The sequence below is a fragment of the Ambystoma mexicanum genome, chromosome 12 (genome assembly GCF_040938575.1).
Source record: "Ambystoma mexicanum isolate Mex_15411 chromosome 12, UKY_AmexF1_1, whole genome shotgun sequence".
Taxonomy (NCBI): domain Eukaryota; kingdom Metazoa; phylum Chordata; class Amphibia; order Caudata; family Ambystomatidae; genus Ambystoma; species Ambystoma mexicanum.
The window spans coordinates 706986769-707000813 of NC_090936.1; positions in this window are offsets into that span (position 1 = coordinate 706986769).

Sequence of the window (14045 nt, forward strand, 5' to 3'; positions counted from 1 at the left end):
TCTGTAGATAGTAGCTCTGGGTCATAATCACATATGTCATTGTAATCTAACATTGGTGGATCACAGAGCCAGTGTGTGTAATAAGCATCACGCAAAAAGTAATTTTCTTGAATATGTGTCTCCATAAGATTAGCAGTTCTCTTAGCAAAGGTACGTGAACCTACAGTTTTAGGCATGGGTTTCTTTTGCAGGGATTCAGATACCTTAGACTTACATGTGCCTACCCTTACTGGGAAAGCAGAATAATGTCGCTCTTGCATTCTGTCAGGAGGGCCCTGACAGTAGAGGCTTGCCCACTAAGCAAAAGGGAGAAAGGCACACAAGAAGCTGGATTACAAGGAGTCCTGTAGACAAGAAAGGATAGGCAACAGAGGCTGTGAACAAAAAGGGGCAGGGAATACAAAGATAACAAACGCGCTGGGTTCCCTCTTGGGGTGTACGCAGAATGGGGAAAGATTGTTCCACGGAACTTGGGAAACTCCAGCCTTCTGAACAGATTGCTATTACAGGGGCCCACTCTTAATACTTATGGCTAGGAGCAACAGCAGTGGGTGTCTGTATCTGAACCCTAAGGCACGAACAAGGTAACAGTACTCACAAGACTGAGGCCTGTACAGGTCCAGCAGGAACCCAACAATGACTCCTTCCTCAAACAAGAACCAGTACACTGTAAACAATGACACAAGGTACAACACTAAAACGTGCCAAGGGAAGGGGCAGAGATTGCCTGCTGGAAATCCAGCAGCCAAATTCTGTACATAGGAATTACATAAAACACAAGTGAAGACAAGAACATAAATATCCAGGGAAAAAGGAAGTCAGTGAGAGCAAAGTTCAAGACAGAGAAGCGGAAGTAAGGAAGGGCAGAAAACTAGTATCTAAATGCAGGGAACGGCGACCGGAAAACAGTACACGTGAATCAAGAACGGTAACTCAGGGCTGGAAAGACAAGAGAAAGCTAGCAGAGAGAAATCAAGGAACCAGTACTACTGAAGAAGATGAAAAAAGGGGAGGACTGAAGACTCAAGTAAGCTAAGGACAGGAATAATGGGCAGAGGGTGCAGCACATGGCAAGGAACAAGATAATTGATGGTAGAAAGCAAGTGGGTGTAGCCAGGGAACACAGGGATGCAAGCAAGGAAGAGAGCAAGGAAGCTGTAGCCAGGAATCAGAGGGCTTCAAACAAGGAAGAGAGCAAGGGGCTGTAGCCAGGGAATAGAGGGCTGCAAACAAGGAAGCAGGGCTGCAATATGGAAGGCACAGAGGTGCAGGAAAAAGGCAGTGGAGAGAGGGCTGAGAAACAGGGCTGCAAGGCAGGAAGCACGTGGCTCTGGAACAAGAGCAGGAACTGAAGACCACAGGACACAGCAAATATCAATGGAACAGGGCAACACAGGGCTGGTAGAAAGCTCAATGCAAGAGACCTGTGCTCCTGCAGGCAGCTGCTTAAATGCTGAGCTGCCCTGTGCTGAAGTAGGCTAATTAGCAGCACCTGGAGCAGCACACCTGAATGTAATTGGCCTATGCCCTCTCTATTCCTGGGAAAGCGAAAGCTGCACTGTTCTCTAAGGCTTCTGAGGAGTGTAGTGCTAGAACTGCTGGGTAGGAATAGCCAGGAAATGGGAACAGCCACAAGGTGCATTATGGGATATGTAGTTTGTATAAGTAAATAAGAAAGTTCTAGAGCCTTGCAAATGGAAAGTAAAGACAATAATATGAATAGGTGTTGTCCAGGAAGTATTACGGAAAAGAATGAGTCCCAAATAGTCCAAGATGGGTGCCAATTGGTGTGCCAGTGGCACAATCGTGGCATAGTAAACAAAATGTACATCCTCATTCATCCATGGATGGCAAACAATGGCCTCTGCCTGAATGACGATAAAACAGAGATCCTGATCCTTGGCTCGGCTAATAACCTAAAAAAAAACAGATACTAATTAGAGCGCCTTCAACATTGATGGCAACATAGTTACAGTTGCCAAAGGAGTGAAGACACTTGACTTCTATCTGGACTGAACGCTAACTCTACAAAAACAGGTAAACTCCCTGGCCTCATTCACGGCTTGCACTGGCAAACTCATTAGAGCATAATGCCCTCATTTTATCAAAATTGGACTACTGCAACGCATTGTACTCAGAAGCCAATAAATATATCATCAACAAATTACAGACACTACAAAACAATGTGCTCAGAACGGCCCTGAACCTCACCACCAGAGAGCATATATCCAATGCTAGGAGAAACCTTCACTGGTTGAAAATTAGTGATACGATCCTCCTTAAAACGGTGTCACTAACCTTCAAATGTCTTAATAACGCAGCCCCTCCATACCAAAGGAAAGAATAATTAGAAAAACCTCTGTACGACCTTCTAGGACAACCAATTCTTACTGACTTCAAATACCTAGATTCAGACTTAAAAAACAGGAGGCAACAGTTTCCCAGTAAAAGCAGCACAGCAATGGAATGCACTACCAGTTGAGCTCAGAAGGGATCAGTCCTTTTACAGCTTCAGACGCAACACCCTCACCTGGCTACACCTTAACGACCATTAGACGAATGATCTCAGCTGTATGTATATGTGTATGCTTCCTACCTGTACCTCTCTATATTGTAACTAAGCTTCTCAGGACTCTCTGTGCCACTCTATACCAGTAACCAGGATTTAAGTATTCTTGTTACGTTGTGCACCCAGTTACCTATGGGTTTGGTGCCCCCTACAAATCAATAAAAAAAACAAACAAATAAGGATGTAAAACCGCATATGCCTACCATCCATGAAGTAGTGATCCCTTCCTGACACTTTCTTTTTACATAGACCTGAGAAGCCGTATTTGCGTAGCATACAATCTAACCAGATTCATAAAAGTGACAGGGTCCAATTGGGAAAATAGACATGCCCAAGCAGCTAAAATAAAAAAAGTGGCCCACAACAAAGGAAAGGGACCCACACAAACAATGTCACCCACAAACACAAACTCCAGTTGTTAGTGGAATTTTGCAATACACTATTTGGGAAGATGGAGGAGGAGTAGTGCTGAACACTTTGATTTTGATGGGGTTCACATTTTTCTTTATTATGTTGCTGCAACCTGCAGCAGAACAACCAAGTGTAGCGTAGGAGGTTAACACCCCTGCTAAAGAATCAAATATTGTGCCCATTATTGTGTTTTGCTGAATCCACCGTATTGCTTGAAGGCTATCAAGAGAAGGACTAGCTCCAACACCAAAATACAGAAATAGCATGAACACTGATCATCATGATATATGTCTGATGAGCAGAGCAGAGTAGCCGAGCGTCTGACTGCTGAACTGTAAATAGTATGATTGTCATTGATCAGAGATGGCAAGCAAGTTGCCCACCTGTAACCCGTCTATACTACGGTCCATTATGCATTGCTTTGGGCAAAGCTATGTGTCTCATATTCATCTTATAGGATATTCCACGATCAGTATACACTCAAACGCATTTGGTTGTACATCTATGAACAATTTTTCCTGCAACAATGAGTATCTGAGACCAAATAAAAGTTCCACATTATGACTCAATTAAACAGCATTTGAGTATACCATCTGCTCAAGAGTGAATCAGAGGCCTTTGAAATTTGAACTGACGTACCACATGCCATGACTATGATCAGGGCTGGTCCTAGACAGAATGGCATACCAGATTAGAAGAATCCTTGACTGTTCCCCTATCTTGCTTACTATCTGCTGCCCATACTTGCTGTTTTTTCTGTGTGCATTTGGAGCCCATGTCCATGTACATTCAGTTTGACCAGTGTTAAGCTAAGAAATCTTACTCTGTATAAGCTATCATACAAGTGAGGAGACTTGTGCATAGCACAGCATTGAGATTCCAACCACAGCATACACAAGTTAAAACTGAACACTCCTTATTGTATCTGTTTAACAAAGAATATAGTAGTTACTGATTAGGCACTCTCAATATTGCCAAATATGTGGACCTAATCAAGTATGTGATGATTTGCGCAGGAAATCACAACTTTACTCATTTTAGGAAGTTGGTACTGCATGGTAGGTTCCCCGGGTCCAAATTCTGTACCTCCACCTACAACATTTTGACACATAAATGAACGGCCAGAGCAAGTAAATTCAATTACAGCTGTCTGGGACCTGGGTCTGCACTACCTCCAACTCTCTTCCTAAACATCTCCCCTCTTGAGCTCTCTGCTCATCCACCTCAAACTCTCTGAGGGTCAGTCACTTTTTCCAAGCAGAGAGTTGGGGGCAGATTTCTTCCCTCGGCTGAGGTCTCCCTCTGGAACAGCCTCCCTACCTCTATCAAACATTTGCAGAAACCCCTCTGGTTCCACAAGCAACTCAAGACATTCCTCTGCACTTCAGTTTTCTCTCTTCGTCTCCCCTGCTGATGACCCATCTGCTCCATGCTCCGGTCACCTGGCAACCCTCTGAACTTGCTCCCAGGCCCCTGCCTGTCCAGTTGCACCTTGCACTACCTCTTAGCTCCACCAGTTCTTGTGGTCTGTATCTGTAACCATAAAGTCCCTTGTCTCTGCACTTATAAGGCACCCATTGGCTGTACTTTCTGATTACCTGCACTGAGCAACCCACTGGTTGCACGTTTGATTAACTGCACTTCTCCAACCCCACTTCTCCTTGGGACTTCACCCATTCCCTGTTAGGGAGAATTCTCCAAAATTGCTAATTTCCCTTAACTACTGACTCCCTCAGCAGCTTTGCTGGATTTCTAGTATTTATTTTTCTCACCTGGCAAGAGTGTGAGCATTTTTTCTCACTCTTACATGTGTTTTGCTGTGTGTGTTTAAAATGTCTTGTGTTCATAGACTGTTGAGCCTCACCCACTCCACAGGCATCATCTTTTTACTGTGTGTTACACAGCACCTTCAGTGCAGTGACACAGGGTTGTCTTTTAGACTTCCCAACTCAGATTCCATTTTCTGGGACTGACTACAGTCTCCCAGAACATGTAAAGTTGCCGTTGACTTTATTAGTCTCTTAAAAATCCACAGGTCCAGGACAAACTATCTTACATAGAGTACTGGAAAGGGTTAATATTCATCCCTTTTTGTCTGTTTCTCTTGGAACATTGTTTTGCTCCCTTTTCATTAAGACTTGGCTGGTGGCTGTGGTAAGTACCCTATTTTTCCTACCGCAGTTATCTTAAATGGTTCCATGTAATAATGTCGCCACAAAAATCTCGCCATGCAAAAATATCGCCGAAAAATGGCCGTTTTTTGTGGTGACATTATTGCATGGAACATGCGGGGGACATTTTTATTTAAAAAAAAAAAAAAATGTTTTGCCCCTGTCCCCATATATGTGGTCACCTAAATAATATCGCCACAAAATGTTCCCGCCGATATTATTTACGGCGACCATATATATGGCGATATTATTACCTGATACCTCTTAAATAACCTTGGTATTGTTTTAGGCTATCTTGGTAACCTCGAACTTAAACCCACTAGACCATATACATTTTTATACGGTTCTGGCTGGGTTTATTCGCCATTTCTTTTTGAAAATGTCTTTCTCGTGTTTAACTCTGCGCGCCAAATCAGGTTTGGTTCTTTTTTTCACCATCCTTTTCACGGGCTTCTACACAGAAGCCCTACTTAGGCGTCTGTATGTCTGTGGGGGACAGGATGTGAGGGAGTGGTTTAGGACTCCCTGCACAGGGTCTCCTTGGAGACCCATATTGCACTCTGATCTGATTGGTTGTGGTGACTGTCCTGGCAGAACAGCCACCCTGCTGTGTGATTGACAGGCAGGCTGTGTGAATGGGGGAAAACTGCATATAAAGCAGGTCTCTGGGGCTGGAAAGGCAGAGTCGCCATTGGAACGAAAGTACCGAAGAGGAGCTGACAGAAGAGGACCCCTACAACGACTGAACAGCCCCGTGAAGCCCTGCTGCAGGTCCGAATCTTCAGACTTCAATGACAGGGAAGATCTGCAAAAAATCTTCTCCCCTTGAGCTGGTGGAAACAACCAGTTTACCAAACTCCAAGTCAGGCCTCCCTCTTCTGGTCGAATTTGCTGTGCAGAGCTACTGTGAACCGGATAGCCAGGAAGGTCAGCCCCTGCTTGGGTTTTGAGGAGCTCACCTTTTTCTTTGTTGCTTTGCTCTGCTGCTGGTTTCTTCCCTGGGCAGTGCAGGACCCTCCAGTCTTCCTACTTTGGGCCTGATCATGACTTCAGTGGTAACGCCGGCGGAATAACCGCCGGCGGTATAAGCCCTACCGCCGAACTCCCCGGCGCTAATAGCACCGGATCACAAGTTTGGCAGTAATGTTAATCAACATTCCCCATTGCGCCCATTCGGCAATGCCCCATTCCCCATTGTGCTCAATGGGGAAGTTTCACGCTCTTACTGCTGGCGGATTTCCCGCCGGCGGTAATAGCCCGAATTTTCGGCAGATTTCCCCCCAGCTCAGAGTTGGGGCGAAATCCACCGAAGTCCTGATTTGGCAGACCCTTAAATCTGGTGGTAATAGCGCGACCGCTGGATTTAAGGGTTACCGCCAAAGTCGTGATGAGGCCCTTTGTGTCAGTCCGACAGTCGCTTCAGGAACCGTGAGCCTGCAGGACCTGTCAGGAACGTCCGCCTCAGCTACAGCTGCTTCTCCATTTTAAGGTACAGTTTGATTCCGGTTGTTCATTCCGTCCAGCCGCGGTAAAGGTGTGTGAAACCTTTTGCCAATCCGAGGGCTTGTCCTTCTCTGCTCTTTAAACAAACTTTTCTGCCGACCAACCTCGTCCGGAACTCTTGGCAAACACTTAACTGCAAACTACCCTGAACTGTGTGATCTTGAACAAAAGAATGTTGTCCTATTGACTTTGGCCCTAAGCCTTTTTGATTTGATTCCATCACTGTCGTTCCTCTTTCTAGATTGCCCTGCTTACTTACCTGTTGGTGCTTCGTAATTTTTGTCTAACTTTGTCTTTCCCTCCCTTTTAAATTATTGGAGTGCCATTTTGCTCACACTTCGTTGTTTAGCTTAACTTGTCCAGCATCTATTGGGAGTGGTGTGGTGTATTAAGAGTGTGATTTCTAAACTGCTTTACTTTAGTGAAGTGTTTTACAACTGATGTGTAAATAAATGTATATTCTTTTGCTAAGAAACATTGAGTCACTGTTTGTTTGAATCATAGTAATTGATGTCCTTTGTGTAAGTATTGATACTGCTCACTTGCTCTTGCGATAAGTCTGGCTGCTCAGCCATCGCTACCACTTTACTCTGTAGTACGGGTTTGTAGCAATGGTGAATTTGTACTGTCACTTGTACTCTTAATTGTGTGTGGTGTTCCCAAAGGGTACTGCATATAATTCTGCCTAACATTCCCCGCCCCTGCGCGATCTGAATGACACAAGGCTTAGTAAGATCATTGTTTTGTCCTCCCTCTGTTTCCCCATCCTTGTCTTGTCGCACCTAGAAACACTTGTGTACAGGTGCGTTATAACTAACATATCCTATCACCTGTTCGAGGTGGGATAGGTGGTCTTCCCCCATCTGCTGCTGAATACAGAAATGTCGTTGAGGTAGGCAATGCTGAAGTTTCCCAGCTCCTTTAGGACCTGGTTTACCATCATCTGGAAGGTGGCAGGTGCATTCTGTAGTCATAACTTTGATCTTATAATGCCCACCCGGGGTCGAGAATGTAGTCCTCTCTTTTGTAGAATTGGTCCAATTATCTAGCCAATACTCAGTCGCACGGTCTAAGGTACTAATGAACTGGCCATCACCTAACTGGTCGATTAGCTTGTCTGCCCAAAGGATGTGGTAAGCATCTGGCTTCGTGACAGAGTTGAGCCTCTGATAATCCATGCAAAAACAGACCTCAGTCTTCCCACTGCTGGACTTGTTAGTGGCCAGTTCTACCGGGCTAGCCCAGGTGCTGCAGGAAGGCTCAGTAGCCCCGAGGCCACCATTTAGGAGAACCCCCCCTTGATAATGTCTTTGACCTTGTCTGACATCCGGTGAATCCTACTCTTCACTGGCTAACTGGTTCCTATGTCGAAGTCATGGACACACCGACCGATCTTCCCAGGAGTCAAGGGGTACAGGTCAGAGTGGTCTTCCAGCAACCGTTGGCAGTCTTTCCTCTGCTGCTGCGTGAGGTCTGGCAAGAGTTGAACTCCCTCAAAGGACCCGTTGGTGGGCTCTGTGTGTAACAGATCAGGGAGGAGATCCACCTCATTCTTAAACAGAGCCATAACCAAGTCATCCCGGAGGGCAATATGGTTTGAGCTGGTTGACATGAAACACCTGATGTGTCTGCCTCTAAGTCTCAGTATCAATGAAGTTGTTAACCTCACTGATACTTTCAAGCACTACGTAGGGCCCAGTCCACTTGTCATGCAAGGCCCTGGATTGGACGGGTTCATTGATCCAAACCAGCTGGCCTGGTTTATATTACATCATGTTCTCCTTCTGGTTATGCCAGTGCTTCATGAGCTCCAGCTTGGTGCTCAGTCTGTTTTAAATCCCAACCCTGCAGCCAGTGTGACAAATTGGATTCTGCCTCACAGGAGTATAAGGGTGATTAGGGACAAAAAGGCTCGCTCAACCGTTACAATTATACAAACCAAAAAACAACACAATCATAAAGGTAAAACGGGGACAACTAAGCAATATACCCCCTTCACCTTTTGTGGTAATGGAGGTTGAGGGCAGGCTATATTGCTAAGAGGGGTGTGAAGGTGAATGAGTGATGACCCAACAACACAGTATCACAGTTCAAAATAAAGGGTATGTCCAATCAAGGTTCTATAAAAATATAAAGACTTTAATAAAACACACCATATGCAAGTAGAACGTAAAGAGATTACTCTAAAAAAAAAACACCCCAGAGGAAAGAGTGAGGAGATGCGATAGACTGGAGAAAGTACCACTTTGATCTTAGTAGAGGGTTGATAGGTTAGGTACTACCAAAAGGGAAACCATCTCTAGGGCCACAAGTGGACTGGGGGGGTGGGCAGTTTATTCTCACAGTACCTGAATTTGGCTCTTGGTCGGCTGACACATCAGACCGAGGTTGAATGTTGATGCAAGATCAGTCTGAATCAGGCATGTAGGATTGCTTAGGCCCTGGCAGCAAGCAGGTGTTGAGCCGGGGAGAATGCGGGTGCTCAGCGCCATCGAACAGTGGCAGTTCAAGTGCTGTAGGTCACGGTGGTAACAAAATGCTTCAAAGTTGGCCCAACGAAGTCAGGCTTTTGTCGCTGGCAGAGGTTGGCAAGTGATGCTCTGGTGGGTCGAGTCAGTGAGCAGCGGTCGTGAAGTGGTGTTCAAGGGGGCATTAAGGTGCAAGCACTGAGGCAGCAGTTCTTGGGATAGCTGAACCGAGCCGTGTGCTAACCTCCAGTTAGAATCTGCGAGTGACCCTCCAGAGATTTGGTTCAGTTTTCGGCGCTGGGCAGACGCTTCAAGTCTGGAAGTTGATCGGCTCTGCTACGACACAATTCCATGTCCGGCGGATGGAGATGCAATGCAATCATTCAGCTGGATGAAGGAACTCCAATTCCAGCACCAGGGACTTCCCTCTCATTCAGGATGCAGGGAACACGGAGGGACCGGTTCAGTGTGCGTAAACAGAGAGCTTCTGCTGGTTTGGTCCTCCAGGTTGCTGTAAGGCCTTCACAAATGGCTGAAGGATAGGATACTCCACTTCAGGGTCTACTCTTCGGGCAAAAAAGATCCATTGCAGATTGGTTTTTTGGGTCCTGGTCCACGGTGCAGGTCACTCACAATAGTCCCTGTGAGTGGTTAGTGGACAGATCTTCCTTCTGTCTTGGTTGGCTCCTTCTTCAACTCTGGTTCAGTACTTTGGACAGTGCAACTGTCCAAAAGGAAGTGAAGGTTAGAGTCACCAGAAAGTCTCTTCTGCCTTAAACAATTTTTTAGAAACTGCAGCTATTCTGTTGAAGGGGTGCAATACTCCTTCTTTTAATGGCATACGTCCTCAGGTGATTGTTTTAAAACTAGCATGCTTTTGGGGACCAATCCCAGCTTCTGGCAGGAGTGGACTTTGCCATCTTGAACTTGCACTCAAAGTGCTTTGTTCCAGGGGAAGTGGAAGAGACAAAAAAGGGAAAGAGAGACAGTGTGAACCAAGATGGTGGAAGGCTTCTTCCATTGTCCAGAGCACTCCTGCCTATCCTACTTCCAGCCTGTTACCTTCTACTGACAACAAAACACCTTTAGATATGCATCATCCTGTAGTGAGGCTAATCCTGAATGGGTGTGCTCCTTTAATATCTGGGCTCAATGCCACTGCCAGCAGTGTGGCATTCTCTGTGGGAGGGGTTAACAGCCCTCACAAAGAGAATCAAAGCGAGGCTGGGTCTCATACACATTCCCTTCCTTCCTTCCATAGCAGAGCTGTCTCACAGGAGCTGACACATGTGCCATATACGTTGGTTTGTGGTGGCCAGGATCATAAGTATCGCCATGCACTTTGCCTAAACTGAGGCATAGCTTATTTTTAGAGAATACTGTATCACCAGCATGAGGTACTCATGATCTCATTGTAGTTTGGGAACAGGGGAAATATTGTAAATGTCACCCCTGTGCTTCAGTGACTTTACTGTCACTGCTGTGGTTGAGTGGGCATCTTGTGACCTTTGTACCTGCTCTGTGCCATTAGCAGAGTGGGTGATGTGGATCAGGCTACTGATGCAGCAGGATACCACTGTCCTATGCTTTTAGCATGGAGTTGCAAAAAAAGGGAATCTGGTTGGCAATTCCTCAGAGGCATTTATAGTTTTTTATTGTTCTATATTCCTTGTTCCCATTTCCTGCATGCTTGTATGGTTGGTTGAAAGCCATCTGTGAATCATTGACGGAAGAAACCTTGAGGTAGATATGAGAATTTTAACTATTGTAAATAGTGTAGAAAGCAATTTAATGACTATTGTTTCTATGCCACGTGGGTTGCACAGGCAGTTCTCCTTTGACAGCACCATTTACCACTCTGCATCACTTTTTGTGGATTCACCTATTTTTTTGAGTAGCTGCACAGGATCGAGTTGTTAAACGTGAGAAGTTTGACAAATTAGGAAGAATATTTTGTACATGACCCAGTTGAAAATGTACTCAATTTACATATATATATATATATATATATATATATATATATATATATATATATATATATATATATATATTCAGTGAAAAAACGTTGTTAAAGGTACGTTATGGTTAAGTTACGCTGCTAAAAACCAATGAAATTTAGTGAAAAAACTTTGTTAAAGGGACATTATGGTTAAGTTGCGCTGCTAAAAACCTTTCAAATTCAGTGAAAAAACTTTTTTAAAGGGACGTTATGGTTCCAAGTAAAACCGAAAAACCCTTGAAATTCACCAGTTATGGTAATCTAAGCAACCATAATTCGCGCCACCACCGTGCACTGCTAAGCCTAACACCCAGGACATCAAAGATGACATCACAAATGTCATTGATGACATCACATGTTCATTTACCTTTCATGAAAAGTCTGTACAAGGGATTCTTAGTGTAATGTTAATAAAAAAAAAGTGTCAAAGATTATTGGAATAAATATGAAGTGCTAATCAGTGTATTAAGCAATGCATTGATATAAATAGCATTCTATCATGAAGTTCCATCCAGTATACTAAGGTACTCATGTAGAAACATAGGCATTGTGTGCAGCATACACGATGGAGGTGCAATATTCATAAGCTTGCCATGTTGAATAGTGAAATGATAACTGTTTTCATATTACAGTTTTGCGTACAGTGAAACTTGTGATGAGTAGGTAATAAAACCCACTTACTACATAATTGCATTATTATAGACAAATCACAAAGAGACAACACCACATACAAATATGAATATATACAAGGGAATTGAAGTAAGAAAAAAAAACAATAGTAGCATAAAGTGTTCATGACCTAACCTAACATAACATAACCATTTCCCAGTCAATTATCCCCAAACCCTCTCCATAACCCAAAACGTTTTGATGAGACTTCCATCCCTTCTTCACCTAACAACAATCATGTTGAAACCCCTAATTCTCCTGTTTTTGTTTCTGTTTCTGCCTCACCTTCTCTGTCATAAATTATTAATATATGTAAAATAAAGTTTAATTTGTGTATTGTGTTGTAAATAGTTTTTTTTTTTTAAAAACAATGTAGGTGTCCGCGGACAGTGCAGGTTTTCTGAAATGTTCGTAAATAAATGAAAATAGAGGTGTCCTGAAGAACACTATACCTGTTCGTACTGTTCGCTAGCAAGTTCAAACTGTTCTAAGAACACACGTGGTGTCCTGAAATGTTCGTAAAGAAACTAAAATTAAAGTGTTCTAAAGAACACTATATCTGTCCGTAATGTTCGCTATCAACTTGAAACTGTTCTAGGAACACAATTGGTGTCCTCAAATGTTCGTAAATAAACGAAAATGGAGGTGTCCTGAAGAACACTACACCTGTTCGTAGTGTTTGCTAGCAAGATGAAACTATTCTAAGAACACACGCGGTGTCCTGAAGTGTTTGTAAAAAAAAAAAAATTAAAGTGTCCTAAAGAACACTATATCTGTCCGTAGTGTTCGCTATCAAGTTTAAACTGTTCTAAGAACACAATTGGTGTCCTGAAATGTTCGTACGTAAACGAAAATGGAGGTGTCCTGAAGAACACTATACCTGTTCGTAGTGTTCGCTAGCAAGTTCAAACTGTTCTAAGAACACAGCCGGTGTCCTGAATTGTTCGTAATTAAACAAAAATGGAGGTGTCTTAAAGAACACTATACCTGTCCTTACTGTTCGCTAGCAAGTTTAAACTGTTCTAAGAACACACGCAGTGTCCTGAAATGTTCGTTTCACGTGTGACGCATTTTTAATTACTGCAGGACCTGAACAGTGTCCATAGAACATCAACGCGCCTGCGCTAACCAATCTCCGTTCATTTGGTGTCCTGCGGACATGCGCTTCCTTCGCAGACTTGTTCGCGAATGGATCATATGACCGCGCCCACGCTGATAGGGTGTTCTGAATGCGGACACTGTTCGTGTCCCCGAACAATTTAAAAGTACATTTTCAATTAATCCATAATATTTTTCAATACAATCTCACCATGGCACACGTCCCACATAGTAATCCTGAGTTTCTACATACCTTTTGAAACTTTTTGAACTTTTTCTGTGTTCGATCTGTCCACGGACAGCGCGCATGTCTGCGGACCGCGCACAAGCACCCCTATAAAAGACCACGCCCTAGAGCTTATTCTCATTGTGTTTCTGGCTATTCTTCAGAACACAGCGATTTTTGCTGCCACCTGCAGATTACACCATCATCGAGATGGCATCCATGGCTGAACTACTGCCACCTGGTGCTGCACCTGCTTCAGCACCACCCCCACCCCCTCCACCACCACCACCTCCCCAAGGGCCTGAAGAGGGGAACAGGAATGAGGATGCAGAGGAGGAAGAAGAGGATGATGAGAATGAGGTAGAGGAAATCCCTACTACCTGCACTAGGCGTGAGTCTTGGGTGTGGTGGTTATTTACCATTCATGGGAATGGTCCTAAGGCTTGTGCGAACCGTGTTACCTGCAATGAGTGCAAAATGATACTCAGTCGCGGGAAGCACAGTAAGTACAGCTTTGGGACCACTACTATGAAGCGACACCTGAGGTCATTTCACTCTGGGGCTATTCGCAGGGTTGTACCTTGTGAAGAACATAGCAGGTTGATTTCCTCTACTTCATCCTCTGTTTCTGATCCTGTCACCACAATGACCACCTCTGTGGGACAGCGTCTTCCTCAAGCTGCCTCACAGGCCATACAGAATGCTGATGACCCTTACCTTTCGAGGGTCACAGTTGTATGTATGTACTGTGACACAGTACTCTGCAGGGGGGAGCGACTTTGTAGTGCTTTTGAGACTATCGTCTCAGAGCACGAGAAGATCTGCTCACTACCCAAATAAAACCCACTCTACATCTTCCTCTCTCAGCTCGCCCTTTTTTATCCCTGTGGTTGGTGTCCCCCCTTTACCTTCCTTCCCCTCCTCTTCTACT